Source organism: Danio rerio, chromosome 4 (assembly GCF_049306965.1).
Source record: "Danio rerio strain Tuebingen ecotype United States chromosome 4, GRCz12tu, whole genome shotgun sequence".
Lineage (NCBI taxonomy): Eukaryota > Metazoa > Chordata > Actinopteri > Cypriniformes > Danionidae > Danio > Danio rerio.
Window position 1 is genome coordinate 67499566 of NC_133179.1, and position 14758 is coordinate 67514323.

Sequence of the window (14758 nt, forward strand, 5' to 3'; positions counted from 1 at the left end):
CATATACACATATTTTTAGGTGTTACTGCATTTACATTGAACATTTACTTAAGTTTAATTTACAATATAATTTTATACCATTTTATTTTAACTGTTAGCTAAACTACAGTTTATAACTTGTTTATGAATAATATACAGAACCCTAATATTACCATCCTTTAAATTACACAATGATAACATTAAAGCAACCACATGAATATGTGTACGCAGTGTATTTTTGGAAGTTTAATTTTATCCTTCAACTCTTGTTTGCAATAAATGAATAGAAAACAATTATGTAAAGTGTAATATAAATATTGTGTAAAGTTATTCAAGTCACAACAGATAACTCACTCTTGGGACACTGTAGCTACTGAACAAATATCTTTAAAAAAAAAAGCTGAAATGTACACAGAGATTAGAAATAAAATAGAAAAATGTTTATTTACACAAAATAACTAAGTATTTATACTTTTAACATATTAGGGCAGTACAATATAGCATAAAATTATTTTATTATCACAACAGTTTATGCAATATTTAAAAAAAAAAAAAATCACAAACATATGATAAATTATTATTTTATAAACTACCTTCCCAGTAGTTGCTGCTCGGCTATTTGCTAGAGCAGCTCAAAGCATAACCCAGAGCTGTAAATAAACACTAATAGCAGAAGTTAAGAAGAAAAAAGAAAATGACAACAGCCAATCAGAGTCTGAATATCTTGCTTATTTGTTTTAAAGACTAAATGTTTGCACCTTTACAGTGTTTTTAGACTTAGACTTAATTTTTAGAATTAGTTATTTGCATCTGAACAATATCTTTTAACTATTTAATATTATTAAGTAAATGATTTAATAACACAGATAAAATAATGCATTTTTGAATGGAATTGTTATTTTAGAAATAATAGCAATTTCTATGCTGTCATAAATGTTATTTTAGAAATAATAGCAGTTTTTATGCTATCATAAAGCCCTACAACTTGTACATGTATATTTATATTTGTTTTATACAAAATAAACATTTATCTTGCTTAGTTGTTTTAAAGACTAAATGTTTGCACCTTGACAGTGTTATTAGACTTATAACTTTTAGAATTAGAGTTAATTGCATCTGAACAATATCTTTCAACCACTTAATATTATTAAGTAAATGATTTAATAACAGAAAAAAAATCATTTGTCTAGGAAAATGTTATTTTAGAAATAATCGCGTTTTTCTATGCTATCATAAAGCCCTAAAACATATACATGTATATATCTATTTTTTGTCAAACAAAATAAACATTTACAACAAAGCTTGTCGTCTTTATAGTCTGTTTTGTCTCCTTTTTTAACTTCCTCTTTCCACTGCACCGCTTTATAAATCGCGCTTCCTGGAGGTCCCGCCCAGCGGCCAATCGGAGCGCACGTTCAGTGGAACTTTCTCAAAAGAGCCAACGGCACGCTACATGACATGACCAAATTCGGAAGCACGCTTTGTGGAACTTTCCGTCGACCAATCCCGAGCCAGACGTCGGGCCAATCAGGAAGAAGGGAAAGTGGAACTGTGGAACGGGAAGGGAACCGAAGATTCTCCCGCAAGAGGCGAAAGGATGACACGCAAATCCGTGAAGCGCTCCATATTGCTGTTTTAGTGCGTGGGTAAAAGTACAGAAATGAAAAAAGACAAAAGACTTTTCACGATTCATATTGGTGCATGAGGATGGGTTTAGCAAATCGTGGGAGGTGCTGCTGGGTCAACTGGAAAGTCTACATGCATGGTGAAAACGAATGTGGGATGCTTTGATCGTTTGTTTTGTTGTGCTAATGCACTTCCAAAGCCCTTGCTTTAGTGGGACTTTGCCATAGGCTATCCTGACACTCTAATTTCCCCAGTCTTTAAACTTGGTGACCTACTGCATCAATCAGTGTGCCTAGCACTGACAGGACCAAAGCTCTGTAGTGCACGGCATACAAGTGGGAACATGGCTCTCCAGGTCCCACCACCTTGGAGGAACATTGCTGGGACTCGAGGCGTACATATGCCCTGAGCCTGTCCACTCGTCTGTGCTCGCTACAGTGGCACATATACTAAAATTGGATCGATACAGAGAAGATTAGCATGGCCCCTGCGAAAGGATGACACGCAAATCCGTGAAGCGCTCCATATTGCTGTTTAGTGCGTGGGTAAAAGTACAGAAATGAAAAAAGACAAAAGACTTTTCACGATTCCAAATGGTGCATGAGGATGGGTTTAGCAAATCGTGGGAGGTGCTGCTGGGTCAACTGGAAAGTCTACATGCATGGTGAAAACGAACGTGGGATGCTTTGATCGTTTGTTTTGTTGTGCTAATGCACTTCCAAAGCCCTTGCTTTAGTGGGACTTTGCCATAGGCTATCCTGACACTCTAATTTCCCCCTGTCCATAAACTTGGTGACCTACTGCATCAATCAGTGTGCCTAGCACTGACAGGGCCAAAGCTCTGTAGTGCATGGCATACAAGTGGGAACATGGCTCTTGAAGGAACATTGCTGTGACTCGAGGCGTACATATGCCCTGAGCCTGACCACTGGTCTGTGCTCGCTACGGTGGCACATATACTAAAATTGGATCGATACAGAGAAGATTAGCATGGCCCCTGCGAAAGGATGACACGCAAATCCGTGAAGCGCTCCATATTGCTGTTTTAGTGCGTGGGTAAAAGTACAGAAATGAAAAAAGACAAAAGGCTTTTCACGATTCCAAATGGTGCATGAGGATGGGTTTAGCAAATCGTGGGAGGTGCTACTGGGTCAACTGGAAAGTCTACATGCATGGTGAAAACGAATGTGGGATGCTTTGATCGTTTGTTTTGTTGTGCAACCAATGCACTTCCAAAGCCTTTGCTTTAGTGGGACTTTGCCATAGGCTAACCTGACACTCTAATTTCCCCAGTCTTTAAACTTGGTGACCTACTGCATCAATCAGTGTGCCTAGCACTGACAGGACCAAAGCTCTGTAGAGCACGGCATACAAGTGGGAACATGGCTCTCCAGGTCCCACCACCTTGGAGGAACATTGCTGGGACTCGAGGCGTACATATGCCCTGAGCCTGACCGCTGATCTGTGCTCGCTACGGTGGCACATATACTAAAATTGCATCGATACAGAGAAGATTAGCATGGCCCCTGCGAAAGGATGACACGCAAATCCGTGAAGCGCTCCATATTGCTGTTTTAGTGCGTGGGTAAAAGTACAGAAATGAAAAAAGACAAAAGGCTTTTCACGTTTCCAAATGGTGCATGAGGATGGAGGTGCTGCTGGGTCAACTGGAAAGTCTACATGCATGGTGAAAACGAATGTGGGATGCTTTGATCATTTGTTTTGTTGTGCTAATGCACTTCCAAAGCCCTTGCTTTAGTGGGACTTTGCCATAGGCTATCCTGACACTCTAATTTCCCCCTGTCCATAAACTTGGTGACCTACTGCATCAATCAGTGTGCCTAGCACTGACAGGGCCAAAGCTCTGTAGTGCACGGCATACAAGTGGGAACATGGCTCTCCAGGTCCCACCACCTTGGAGGAACATTGCTGGGACTCGAGGCGTACATATGCCCTGAGCCTCTCCACTCGTCTGTGCTTGCTACGGTGGCACATATACTAAAATTGGATCGATACAGAGAAGATTAGCATGGCCCCTGCGAAAAGGAACCTGATGGATCTTCTCTGTCCCCACCCTGTGGCCCCCAGCAGTCCTCTCGAAGTCACATGGCCTTAGACTGCAAGGTAGTGACCCCTGAACCCCATTGGTGTCACCTGTGGCTTAGAAGGATGCTCATGCTTGTTGAAATTAAACAAATTACCCAATATGGTAAAAAATCAAAGGCGGGAACTGGCATAATTAGCCATGTGCTTTCTGGGGTATGACAGGTGCATATTAATTAGCCATGTGCTGTAGAATGCTCTCATTGTATATCATTTATTACATAATTTGAAAAAGAAAATCCATTTTAAATGAATTGAGTAACATATAATAATAAGTATTATTTTTTAATAAATGTATTACATTATATTCAAATATAATTGTATGTTTATTTGCAACATAACTAAATATAGCTTTTTTGAATTGCATGTCAGTTAGATAAAATGTTTTTATGATTGGAACTTATATTTGACACCTTTTAAGAAATAAAATATTTTAAAAGTTCAATAATAAACATACTGAAATATTGACTTTTAAATGTTTTAGAATTTTGTCAATTATATTGACCGCAATGTTCAGGTAACTTATTTATTAATATTAAATAACACATAATAAAATATTTAAACAACTGATTAAACTAAATATAGTACCTAAAGTATTAGGTTGTAGGATATAAGAAATATTACATTAAAATACTTTCAAATTTAAATTTCAGGCATTGATATTTAAATAGGTTTGTCATTTTTTTTAAAGTTTAATAAATTATTTAAAAATTCAATTAAATATATTTTAAAATATTTCATTTACATCAATGTTTACAGTTATATTTACATATACACATATTTTTAGGTGTTACTGCATTTACATTGAACATTTACTTAAGTTTAATTTACAATATAATTTTATACCATTTTATTTTAACTGTTAGCTAAACTACAGTTTATAACTTGTTTATGAATAATATACAGAACCCTAATATTACCATCCTTTAAATTACACAATGATAACATTAAAGCAACCACATGAATATGTGTACGCAGTGTATTTTTGGAAGTTTAATTTTATCCTTCAACTCTTGTTTGCAATAAATGAATAGAAAACAATTATGTAAAGTGTAATATAAATATTGTGTAAAGTTATTCAAGTCACAACAGATAACTCACTCTTGGGACACTGTAGCTACTGAACAAATATCTTTAAAAAAAAAAGCTGAAATGTACACAGAGATTAGAAATAAAATAGAAAAATGTTTATTTACACAAAATAACTAAGTATTTATACTTTTAACATATTAGGGCAGTACAATATAGCATAAAATTATTTTATTATCACAACAGTTTATGCAATATTTAAAAAAAAAAAAAATCACAAACATATGATAAATTATTATTTTATAAACTACCTTCCCAGTAGTTGCTGCTCGGCTATTTGCTAGAGCAGCTCAAAGCATAACCCAGAGCTGTAAATAAACACTAATAGCAGAAGTTAAGAAGAAAAAAGAAAATGACAACAGCCAATCAGAGTCTGAATATCTTGCTTATTTGTTTTAAAGACTAAATGTTTGCACCTTTACAGTGTTTTTAGACTTAGACTTAATTTTTAGAATTAGTTATTTGCATCTGAACAATATCTTTTAACTATTTAATATTATTAAGTAAATGATTTAATAACACAGATAAAATAATGCATTTTTGAATGGAATTGTTATTTTAGAAATAATAGCAATTTCTATGCTGTCATAAATGTTATTTTAGAAATAATAGCAGTTTTTATGCTATCATAAAGCCCTACAACTTGTACATGTATATTTATATTTGTTTTATACAAAATAAACATTTATCTTGCTTAGTTGTTTTAAAGACTAAATGTTTGCACCTTGACAGTGTTATTAGACTTATAACTTTTAGAATTAGAGTTAATTGCATCTGAACAATATCTTTCAACCACTTAATATTATTAAGTAAATGATTTAATAACAGAAAAAAAATCATTTGTCTAGGAAAATGTTATTTTAGAAATAATCGCGTTTTTCTATGCTATCATAAAGCCCTAAAACATATACATGTATATATCTATTTTTTGTCAAACAAAATAAACATTTACAACAAAGCTTGTCGTCTTTATAGTCTGTTTTGTCTCCTTTTTTAACTTCCTCTTTCCACTGCACCGCTTTATAAATCGCGCTTCCTGGAGGTCCCGCCCAGCGGCCAATCGGAGCGCACGTTCAGTGGAACTTTCTCAAAAGAGCCAACGGCACGCTACATGACATGACCAAATTCGGAAGCACGCTTTGTGGAACTTTCCGTCGACCAATCCCGAGCCAGACGTCGGGCCAATCAGGAAGAAGGGAAAGTGGAACTGTGGAACGGGAAGGGAACCGAAGATTCTCCCGCAAGAGGCGAAAGGATGACACGCAAATCCGTGAAGCGCTCCATATTGCTGTTTTAGTGCGTGGGTAAAAGTACAGAAATGAAAAAAGACAAAAGACTTTTCACGATTCATATTGGTGCATGAGGATGGGTTTAGCAAATCGTGGGAGGTGCTGCTGGGTCAACTGGAAAGTCTACATGCATGGTGAAAACGAATGTGGGATGCTTTGATCGTTTGTTTTGTTGTGCAACCAATGCACTTCCAAAGCCCTTGCTTTAGTGGGACTTTGCCATAGGCTATCCTGACACTCTAATTTCCCCCTGTCCATTAACTTGGTGACCTACTGCATCAATCAGTGTGCCTAGCACTGACAGGGCCAAAGCTCTGTAGTGCACGGCATACAAGTGGGAACATGGCTCTCCAGGTCCCACCACCATGGAGGAACATTGCTGGGACTCGAGGCGTACATATGCCCTGAGCCTGACCACTGGTCTGTGCTCGCTACGGTGGCACATATACTAAAATTGGATCGATACAGAGAAGATTAGCATGGCCCCTGCGAAAGGATGACACGCAAATCCGTGAAGTGCTCCATATTGCTGTTTTAGTGCGTGGGTAAAAGTACAGAAATGAAAAAAGACAAAAGACTTTTCACGATTCCAAATGGTGCCTGAGGATGGGTTTAGAAAATCGTGGGAGGTGCTGCTGGGTCAACTGGAAAGTCTACATGCATGGTGAAAACGAACGTGGGATGCTTTGATCGTTTGTTTTGTTGTGCTAATGCACTTCCAAAGCCCTTGCTTTAGTGGGACTTTGCCATAGGCTATCCTGACACTCTAATTTCCCCAGTCTTTAAACTTGGTGACCTACTGCATCAATCAGTGTGCCTAGCACTGACAGGACCAAAGCTCTGTAGTGCACGGCATACAAGTGGGAACATGGCTCTCCAGGTCCCACCACCTTGGAGGAACATTGCTGGGACTCGAGGCGTACATATGCCCTGAGCCTGTCCACTCGTCTGTGCTCGCTACAGTGGCACATATACTAAAATTGGATCGATACAGAGAAGATTAGCATGGCCCCTGCGAAAGGATGACACGCAAATCCGTGAAGCGCTCCATATTGCTGTTTAGTGCGTGGGTAAAAGTACAGAAATGAAAAAAGACAAAAGACTTTTCACGATTCCAAATGGTGCATGAGGATGGGTTTAGCAAATCGTGGGAGGTGCTGCTGGGTCAACTGGAAAGTCTACATGCATGGTGAAAACGAACGTGGGATGCTTTGATCGTTTGTTTTGTTGTGCTAATGCACTTCCAAAGCCCTTGCTTTAGTGGGACTTTGCCATAGGCTATCCTGACACTCTAATTTCCCCCTGTCCATAAACTTGGTGACCTACTGCATCAATCAGTGTGCCTAGCACTGACAGGGCCAAAGCTCTGTAGTGCATGGCATACAAGTGGGAACATGGCTCTTGAAGGAACATTGCTGTGACTCGAGGCGTACATATGCCCTGAGCCTGACCACTGGTCTGTGCTCGCTACGGTGGCACATATACTAAAATTGGATCGATACAGAGAAGATTAGCATGGCCCCTGCGAAAGGATGACACGCAAATCCGTGAAGCGCTCCATATTGCTGTTTTAGTGCGTGGGTAAAAGTACAGAAATGAAAAAAGACAAAAGGCTTTTCACGATTCCAAATGGTGCATGAGGATGGGTTTAGCAAATCGTGGGAGGTGCTACTGGGTCAACTGGAAAGTCTACATGCATGGTGAAAACGAATGTGGGATGCTTTGATCGTTTGTTTTGTTGTGCAACCAATGCACTTCCAAAGCCTTTGCTTTAGTGGGACTTTGCCATAGGCTAACCTGACACTCTAATTTCCCCAGTCTTTAAACTTGGTGACCTACTGCATCAATCAGTGTGCCTAGCACTGACAGGACCAAAGCTCTGTAGTGCACGGCATACAAGTGGGAACATGGCTCTCCAGGTCCCACCACCTTGGAGGAACATTGCTGGGACTCGAGGCGTACATATGCCCTGAGCCTGACCGCTGATCTGTGCTCGCTACGGTGGCACATATACTAAAATTGCATCGATACAGAGAAGATTAGCATGGCCCCTGCGAAAGGATGACACGCAAATCCGTGAAGCGCTCCATATTGCTGTTTTAGTGCGTGGGTAAAAGTACAGAAATGAAAAAAGACAAAAGGCTTTTCACGTTTCCAAATGGTGCATGAGGATGGAGGTGCTGCTGGGTCAACTGGAAAGTCTACATGCATGGTGAAAACGAATGTGGGATGCTTTGATCATTTGTTTTGTTGTGCTAATGCACTTCCAAAGCCCTTGCTTTAGTGGGACTTTGCCATAGGCTATCCTGACACTCTAATTTCCCCCTGTCCATAAACTTGGTGACCTACTGCATCAATCAGTGTGCCTAGCACTGACAGGGCCAAAGCTCTGTAGTGCACGGCATACAAGTGGGAACATGGCTCTCCAGGTCCCACCACCTTGGAGGAACATTGCTGGGACTCGAGGCGTACATATGCCCTGAGCCTCTCCACTCGTCTGTGCTTGCTACGGTGGCACATATACTAAAATTGGATCGATACAGAGAAGATTAGCATGGCCCCTGCGAAAGGATGACACGCAAATCCGTGAAGCGCTCCATATTGCTGTTTTAGTGCGTGGGTAAAAGTACAGAAATGAAAAAAGACAAAAGGCTTTTCACGATTCCAAATGGTGCATGAGGATGGGTTTAGCAAATCGTGGGAGGTGCTGCTGGGTCAACTGTAAAGTCTACATGCATGGTGAAAACGAATGTGGGATGCTTTGATCGTTTGTTTTGTTGTGCAACCAATGCACTTCCAAAGCCCTTGCTTTAGTGGGACTTTGCCATAGGCTATCCTGACACTCTAATTTCCCCCTGTCCATAAACTTGGTGACCTACTGCATCAATCAGTGTGCCTAGCACTGACAGGGCCAAAGCTCTGTAGTGCACGGCATACAAGTGGGAACATGGCTCTCCAGGTCCCACCACCTTGGAGGAACATTGCTGGGACTCGAGGCGTACATATGCCCTGAGCCTGACTGCTGATCTGTGCTCGCTACGGTGGCACATATACTAAAATTGGATCGATACAGAGAAGATTAGCATGGCCCCTGCGAAAGGATGACACGCAAATCCGTGAAGCGCTCCATATTGCTGTTTTAGTGCGTGGGTAAAAGTACAGAAATGAAAAAAGACAAAAGACTTTTCACGATTTCAAATGGTGCATGAGGATGGGTTTAGCAAATCGTGGGAGGTGCTACTGGGTCAGCTGGAAAGTCTACATGCATGGTGAAAACGAACGTGGGATGCTTTGATCGTTTGTTTTGTTGTGCTAATGCACTTCCAAAGCCCTTGCTTTAGTGGGACTTTGCCATAGGCTATCCTGACACTCTAATTTCCCCCTGTCCATAAACTTGGTGACCTACTGCATCAATCAGTGTGCCTAGCACTGACAGGGCCAAAGCTCTGTAGTGCACGGCATACAAGTGGGAACATGGCTCTTCGGGTCCCACCACCTTGAAGGAACATTGCTGGGACTCGAGGCGTACATATGCCCTGAGCCTGACCGCTGGTCTGTGCTCGCTACGGTGGCACATATACTAAAATTGGATCGATACAGAGAAGATTAGCATGGCCCCTGCGAAAGGATGACACGCAAATCCGTGAAGCGCTCCATATTGCTGTTTTAGTGCGTGGGTAAAAGTACAGAAATGAAAAAAGACAAAAGGCTTTTCACGATTCCAAATGGTGCATGAGGATGGGTTTAACAATTCGTGGGAGGTGCTGCTGGGTCAACTGGAAAGTCTACATGCATGGTGAAAACGAATGTGGGATGCTTTGATCGTTTGTTTTGTTGTGCAACCAATGCACTTCCAAAGCCTTTGCTTTAGTGGGACTTTGCCATAGGCTAACCTGACACTCTAATTTCCATAGTCTTTAAACTTGGTGACCTACTGCATCAATCAGTGTGCCTAGCACTGACAGGACCAAAGCTCTGTAGTGCACGGCATACAAGTGGGAACATGGCTCTCCAGGTCCCACCACCTTGGAGGAACATTGCTGAGACTCGAGGCGTACAAATGCCCTGAGCCTGACCGCTGATCTGTGCTCGCTACGGTGGCACATATACTAAAATTGGATCGATACAGAGAAGATTAGCATGGCCCCTGGGAAAGGATGACACGCAAATACGTGAGGCGCTCCATGTTGCTGTTTTAGTGCGTGGGTAAAAGTACAGAAATGACAAAAGGCTTTTCACGATTCCAAATGGTGCATGAGGATGGGTTTAGCAAATCGTGGGAGGTGCTACTTGGTCAACTGGAAAGTCTACATGCATGGTGAAAACGAATGTGGGATGCTTTGATCGTTTGTTTTGTTGTGCAACCAATGCACTTCCAAAGCCTTTGCTTAAGTGGGACTTTGCCATAGGCTATCCTGACACTCTAATTTCCCCCTGTCCATAAACTTGGTGACCTACTGCATCAATCAGTGTGCCTAGCACTGACAGGGCCAAAGCTCTGTAGTGCACGGCATACAAGTGGGAACATGGCTCTCCGGTTCCCACCACCCTGGAGGAACATTGCTGGGACTCGAGGCGTACATATGCCCTGAGCCTGTCCACTCGTCTGTGCTCGCTACGGTGGCACATATACTAAAATTGGATTGATACAGAGAACATTAGTATGGCCCCGGCGAAAGGATGACACGCAAGTCCGTGAAGCGCTCCATATTGCTGGTTTAGTGCGTGGGTAAAAGTACAGAAATGAAAAAAGACTCCTTGGCCAAAGTTTAAGGGCTTCACTAGGAAGCTCTGGAAGGTGGGAGTGCTTCCTAAGCTGGTATTAAGCAGAAAATGGACCACTGCATGGAGACATCTAGGGTAGTGTGGCCGAGGGGTCTAAGGTGCTGGATTTAGGCTCGGCATCCTCTCTGCTTCCGTAAAATTGGGCAGAAAAGGGACCACTGCATGGAGTCATCTGGGATAGCGTAGCCAAGGGATCTGGCACTGGATTTAGGCTCCAGTCTCTTTGTGGGTGTGGGTTCGAATCCCAACCGTTGCCAGGCAGTCCTTTTAGGATGCTTGAGAATGACCTCTCTGCTTGAGCAAACAGACTTGCAAAGTGATACTGCACGCTTCAGCTCACATCCAAAAGTAGACTCCTTGGCCAAAGTTTAAGGGCTTCACTAGGAAACTCTGCGTCTTCTCTGCTGTTCTGCTTCCGTAAAATTGGGCAGAAAATGGACCACTGCATGGATACATCTAGGGTAGTGTGGCCGAGGGGTCTAAGGCGCTGGATTTAGGCTCCAGTCTCTTTGGAGGCGTGGGTTCGAATCCCACCGCTGCCAGACAGTCGTTTTAGGATGCTTGAGAATGACCTCTCTGCTTGAGCAAACAGACTTTCAAAGTAATACTGCATGCTTCCGCTCACATCCAAACGTAGACTCCTTGGCCAAAGTTGAAGAGCTTCTCAGTGAACGCTGGAAATGAGACCGTACATTTAAGTTGGCAACTAGTCAGTATAATGTGTTCTTTGAAACTCAAGGCAGACTCGTTGGTGTGACAGCAACTCATCCCCAAGCTCGAATCTGCTCAGGAGCAAGTGTCTTTCCCACGATTAGATTGCAGCATTTTGAAGTCTCTCTCTTTTATTGCTCCTTTTAGCAAGAGCACCCTATTGAAACAGGAACAGTAAAGATTCACAATTAGAGTAGTAATACTCTATAACTGGATTTGAATATAATAACAACAATTTGGGGTCTGCTGTGATGGAATCAGTAACTCACTCTTTTGTGAAATAACAGTTACCTTGTAATCAGGTGCTTAAATGCATTGCAGCTGACTGCCGTTTGGAGTAGACGTCAAATGCCTTGAGGTTTGCTCTAATAGAGACAGAACTGTGGTTGACAGGAAGGTGGGAGTGCTTCCTAAGCTGGTATTAAGCAGCTCTCTTTCTTTGTGGAGGAGCTCCAGCAATGCATGGCCAAATTCAACTGATTTCCCAGCGCTGTTGCGCTTCTTGAAACAATTTGGTGCAAAAACTGCTCAGGGAAAGCAGCTTGGCAAGGTAGCGTGGCCGAGCGGTCTAAGGCGCTGGATTAAGGCTCCAGTCTGTTCGGGGGCGTGGGTTCGAATCCCACCGCTGCCAGGCAGTCCTTTTAGGATGCTTGAGAATGACCTCTCTGCTTGAGCAAACAGACTTGCAAAGTAATACTGCATGCTTCTGCTCACATCCAAACGTAGACTCCTTGGCCAAACTTGAAGGGCTTCACTAGGAAGCTCGGCGTCCTCTCTGCTTCCGTAAAATTGGGCAGAAAAGGGACCACTGCATGGAGTCATCTGGGAGAGCGTAGCCAAGGGATCTAAAGCGCTGGATTTAGGCTCCAGTCTCTTTGTGGGTGTGGGTTCGAATCCCATCCGTTGCCAGGCAGTCCTTTTAGGATGCTTGAGAATGACCTCTCTGCTTGAGCAAACAGACTTGCAAAGTGATACTGCACGCTTCAGCTCACATCCAAATGTAGACTTCAAATGCCTTGAGGTTTGCTCAAATAGAGACAGTACTGTGGTTGACAGGAAGGTGGGAGTGCTTCCTAAGCTGGTATTAAGCAGCTCTCTTTCTTTGTGGAGGAGCTCCAGCAATGCATGGCCAAATTCAACTGATTTCCCAGCGCTGTTGCGCTTCTTGAAACAATTTGGTGCAAAAACTGCTCAGGGAAAGCAGCTTGGCAAGGTAGCGTGGCCGAGCGGTCTAAGGCGCTGGATTAAGGCTCCAGTCTCTTCGGGGGCGTGGGTTCGAATCCCACCGCTGCCAGGCAGTCCTTTTAGGATGCTTGAGAATGACCTCTCTGCTTGAGCAAACAGACTTGCAAAGTAATTCTGCATGCTTCCACTCACATCCAAACGTAGACTCCTTGGCCAAACTTGAAGGGCTTCACTAGGAAGCTCGGCGTCCTCTCTGCTTCCGTAAAATTGGGCAGAAAAGGGACCACTGCATGGAGTCATCTGGGATAGCGTAGCCAAGGGATCTAAAGCGCTGGATTTAGGCTCCAGTCTCTTTGTGGGTGTGGGTTCGAATCCCATCCGTTGCCAGGCAGTCCTTTTAGGATGCTTGAGAATGACCTCTCTGCTTGAGCAAACAGACTTGCAAAGTGATACTGCACGCTTCAGCTCACATCCAAATGTAGACTTCAAATGCCTTGAGGTTTGCTCAAATAGAGACAGTACTGTGGTTGACAGGAAGGTGGGAGTGCTTCCTAAGCTGGTATTAAGCAGCTCTCTTTCTTTGTGGAGGAGCTCCAGCAATGCATGGCCAAATTCAACTGATTTCCCAGCGCTGTTGCGCTTCTTGAAACAATTTGGTGCAAAAACTGCTCAGGGAAAGCAGTTTGGCAAGGTAGCGTGGCCGAGCGGTCTAAGGCGCTGGATTAAGGCTCCAGTCTCTTCGGGAGGGTGGGTTCGAATCCCACCGCTGCCAGGCAGTCCTTTTAGGATGCTTGAGAATGACCTCTCTGCTTGAGCAAACAGACTTGCAAAGTAATACTGCATGCTTCCGCTCACATCCAAACGTAGACTCCTTGGCCAAAGTTGAAGGGCTTCACTAGGAAGCTCGGCATCCTCTCTGCTTCCGTAAAATTGGGCAGAAAAGGGACCACTGCATGGAGTCATCTGGGATAGCGTAGCCAAGGGATCTAAAGCACTGGATTTAGGCTCCAGTCTCTTTGTGGGTGTGGGTTCGAATCCCAATCGTTGCCAGGCAGTCCTTTTAGGATGCTTGAGAATGACCTCTCTGCTTGAGCAAACAGACTTGCAAAGTGATACTGCACGCTTCAGCTCACATCCAAATGTAGACTCCTTGGCCAAAGTTTAAGGGCTTCACTAGGAAGCTCTGCGTCTTCTCTGCTGTTCTGCTTCCGTAAAATTGGGCAGAAAATGGACCACTGCATGGATACATCTAGGGTAGTGTGGCCGAGGGGTCTAAGGCGCTGGATTTAGGCTCCAGTCTCTTTGGAGGCGTGGGTTCGAATCCCACCGCTGCCAGACAGTCGTTTTAGGATGCTTGAGAACGACCTCTCTGCTTGAGCAAACAGACTTTCAAAGTAATACTGCATGCTTCCGCTCACATCCAAACGTAGACTCCTTGGCCAAAGTTGAAGAGCTTCTCAGTGAACGCTGGAAATGAGACCGTACATTTAAGTTGGCAACTAGTCAGTATAATGTGTTCTTTGAAACTCAAGGCAGACTCGTTGGTGTGACAGCAACACATCCCCAAGCTCGAATCTGCTCAGGAGCAAGTGTCTTTCCCACGATTAGATTGCAGCATTTTGAAGTCTCTCTCTTTTATTGCTCCTTTTAGCAAGAGCACCCTATTGAAACAGGAACAGTAAAGATTCACAATTAGAGTAGTAATACTCTATAACTGGATTTGAATATAATAACAACAATTTGGGGTCTGCTGTGATGGAATCAGTAACTCACTCTTTTGTGAAATAACAGTTACCTTGTAATCAGGTGCTTAAATGCATTGCAGCTGACTGCCGTTTGGAGTAGACTTCAAATGCCTTGAGGTTTGCTCTAATAGAGACAGAACTGTGGTTGACAGGAAGGTGGGAGTGCTTCCTAAGCTGGTATTAAGCAGCTCTCTTTCTTTGTGGAGGAGCTCCAGCAATGCATGGCCAAATTCAACTGATTTCCCA

The 14758-nt window shown here is 42.8% G+C and overlaps 1 long non-coding RNA gene, 17 other non-coding genes and 1 pseudogene across 18 annotated transcripts; all 19 read left to right on the forward strand.

Moving 5' to 3' along the window:
* Nucleotides 1–2030: 2030 nt before the first annotated feature.
* Nucleotides 2031–2137, forward strand: LOC137494892 (U6 spliceosomal RNA). The gene has a single exon (XR_011014836.1). It is a non-coding gene; the product is annotated as a U6 spliceosomal RNA (small nuclear RNA).
* A 403-nt stretch (nt 2138–2540) lies between these two features.
* LOC137494771 (U6 spliceosomal RNA) lies at nt 2541–2647 on the forward strand. Its single transcript, XR_011014717.1, has one exon. It is a non-coding gene; the product is annotated as a U6 spliceosomal RNA (small nuclear RNA).
* Nucleotides 2648–2672: 25 nt separating this feature from the next.
* Nucleotides 2673–14651, forward strand: LOC141381962 (uncharacterized). Its single transcript, XR_012402873.1, has 4 exons — nt 2673–2745; nt 3258–3643; nt 6045–10982; nt 13109–14651. It is a non-coding gene; the product is annotated as an uncharacterized lncRNA (long non-coding RNA).
* On the forward strand, nt 3070–3176 carry LOC137494919 (U6 spliceosomal RNA). Its single transcript, XR_011014863.1, has one exon. It is a non-coding gene; the product is annotated as a U6 spliceosomal RNA (small nuclear RNA).
* LOC137495120 (U6 spliceosomal RNA) lies at nt 3580–3653 on the forward strand (annotated as a pseudogene).
* LOC137494535 (U6 spliceosomal RNA) lies at nt 6511–6617 on the forward strand. Its single transcript, XR_011014481.1, has one exon. It is a non-coding gene; the product is annotated as a U6 spliceosomal RNA (small nuclear RNA).
* On the forward strand, nt 7037–7143 carry LOC137494891 (U6 spliceosomal RNA). The gene has a single exon (XR_011014835.1). It is a non-coding gene; the product is annotated as a U6 spliceosomal RNA (small nuclear RNA).
* On the forward strand, nt 7547–7653 carry LOC137494769 (U6 spliceosomal RNA). The gene has a single exon (XR_011014715.1). It is a non-coding gene; the product is annotated as a U6 spliceosomal RNA (small nuclear RNA).
* LOC137494917 (U6 spliceosomal RNA) lies at nt 8076–8182 on the forward strand. The gene has a single exon (XR_011014860.1). It is a non-coding gene; the product is annotated as a U6 spliceosomal RNA (small nuclear RNA).
* Nucleotides 8586–8692, forward strand: LOC137494864 (U6 spliceosomal RNA). Its single transcript, XR_011014808.1, has one exon. It is a non-coding gene; the product is annotated as a U6 spliceosomal RNA (small nuclear RNA).
* On the forward strand, nt 9116–9222 carry LOC137494768 (U6 spliceosomal RNA). Its single transcript, XR_011014714.1, has one exon. It is a non-coding gene; the product is annotated as a U6 spliceosomal RNA (small nuclear RNA).
* On the forward strand, nt 9643–9749 carry LOC137494767 (U6 spliceosomal RNA). Its single transcript, XR_011014713.1, has one exon. It is a non-coding gene; the product is annotated as a U6 spliceosomal RNA (small nuclear RNA).
* LOC137495023 (U6 spliceosomal RNA) lies at nt 10172–10278 on the forward strand. The gene has a single exon (XR_011014967.1). It is a non-coding gene; the product is annotated as a U6 spliceosomal RNA (small nuclear RNA).
* LOC137495082 (U6 spliceosomal RNA) lies at nt 10695–10801 on the forward strand. Its single transcript, XR_011015027.1, has one exon. It is a non-coding gene; the product is annotated as a U6 spliceosomal RNA (small nuclear RNA).
* On the forward strand, nt 11332–11413 carry trnal-uag (transfer RNA leucine (anticodon UAG)). Its single transcript has one exon. It is a non-coding gene; the product is annotated as a tRNA-Leu (tRNA).
* On the forward strand, nt 12132–12213 carry trnal-aag (transfer RNA leucine (anticodon AAG)). Its single transcript has one exon. It is a non-coding gene; the product is annotated as a tRNA-Leu (tRNA).
* On the forward strand, nt 12795–12876 carry trnal-aag (transfer RNA leucine (anticodon AAG)). The gene has a single exon. It is a non-coding gene; the product is annotated as a tRNA-Leu (tRNA).
* Nucleotides 13458–13539, forward strand: trnal-aag (transfer RNA leucine (anticodon AAG)). The gene has a single exon. It is a non-coding gene; the product is annotated as a tRNA-Leu (tRNA).
* trnal-uag (transfer RNA leucine (anticodon UAG)) lies at nt 14021–14102 on the forward strand. The gene has a single exon. It is a non-coding gene; the product is annotated as a tRNA-Leu (tRNA).
* Nucleotides 14652–14758: the final 107 nt, after the last annotated feature.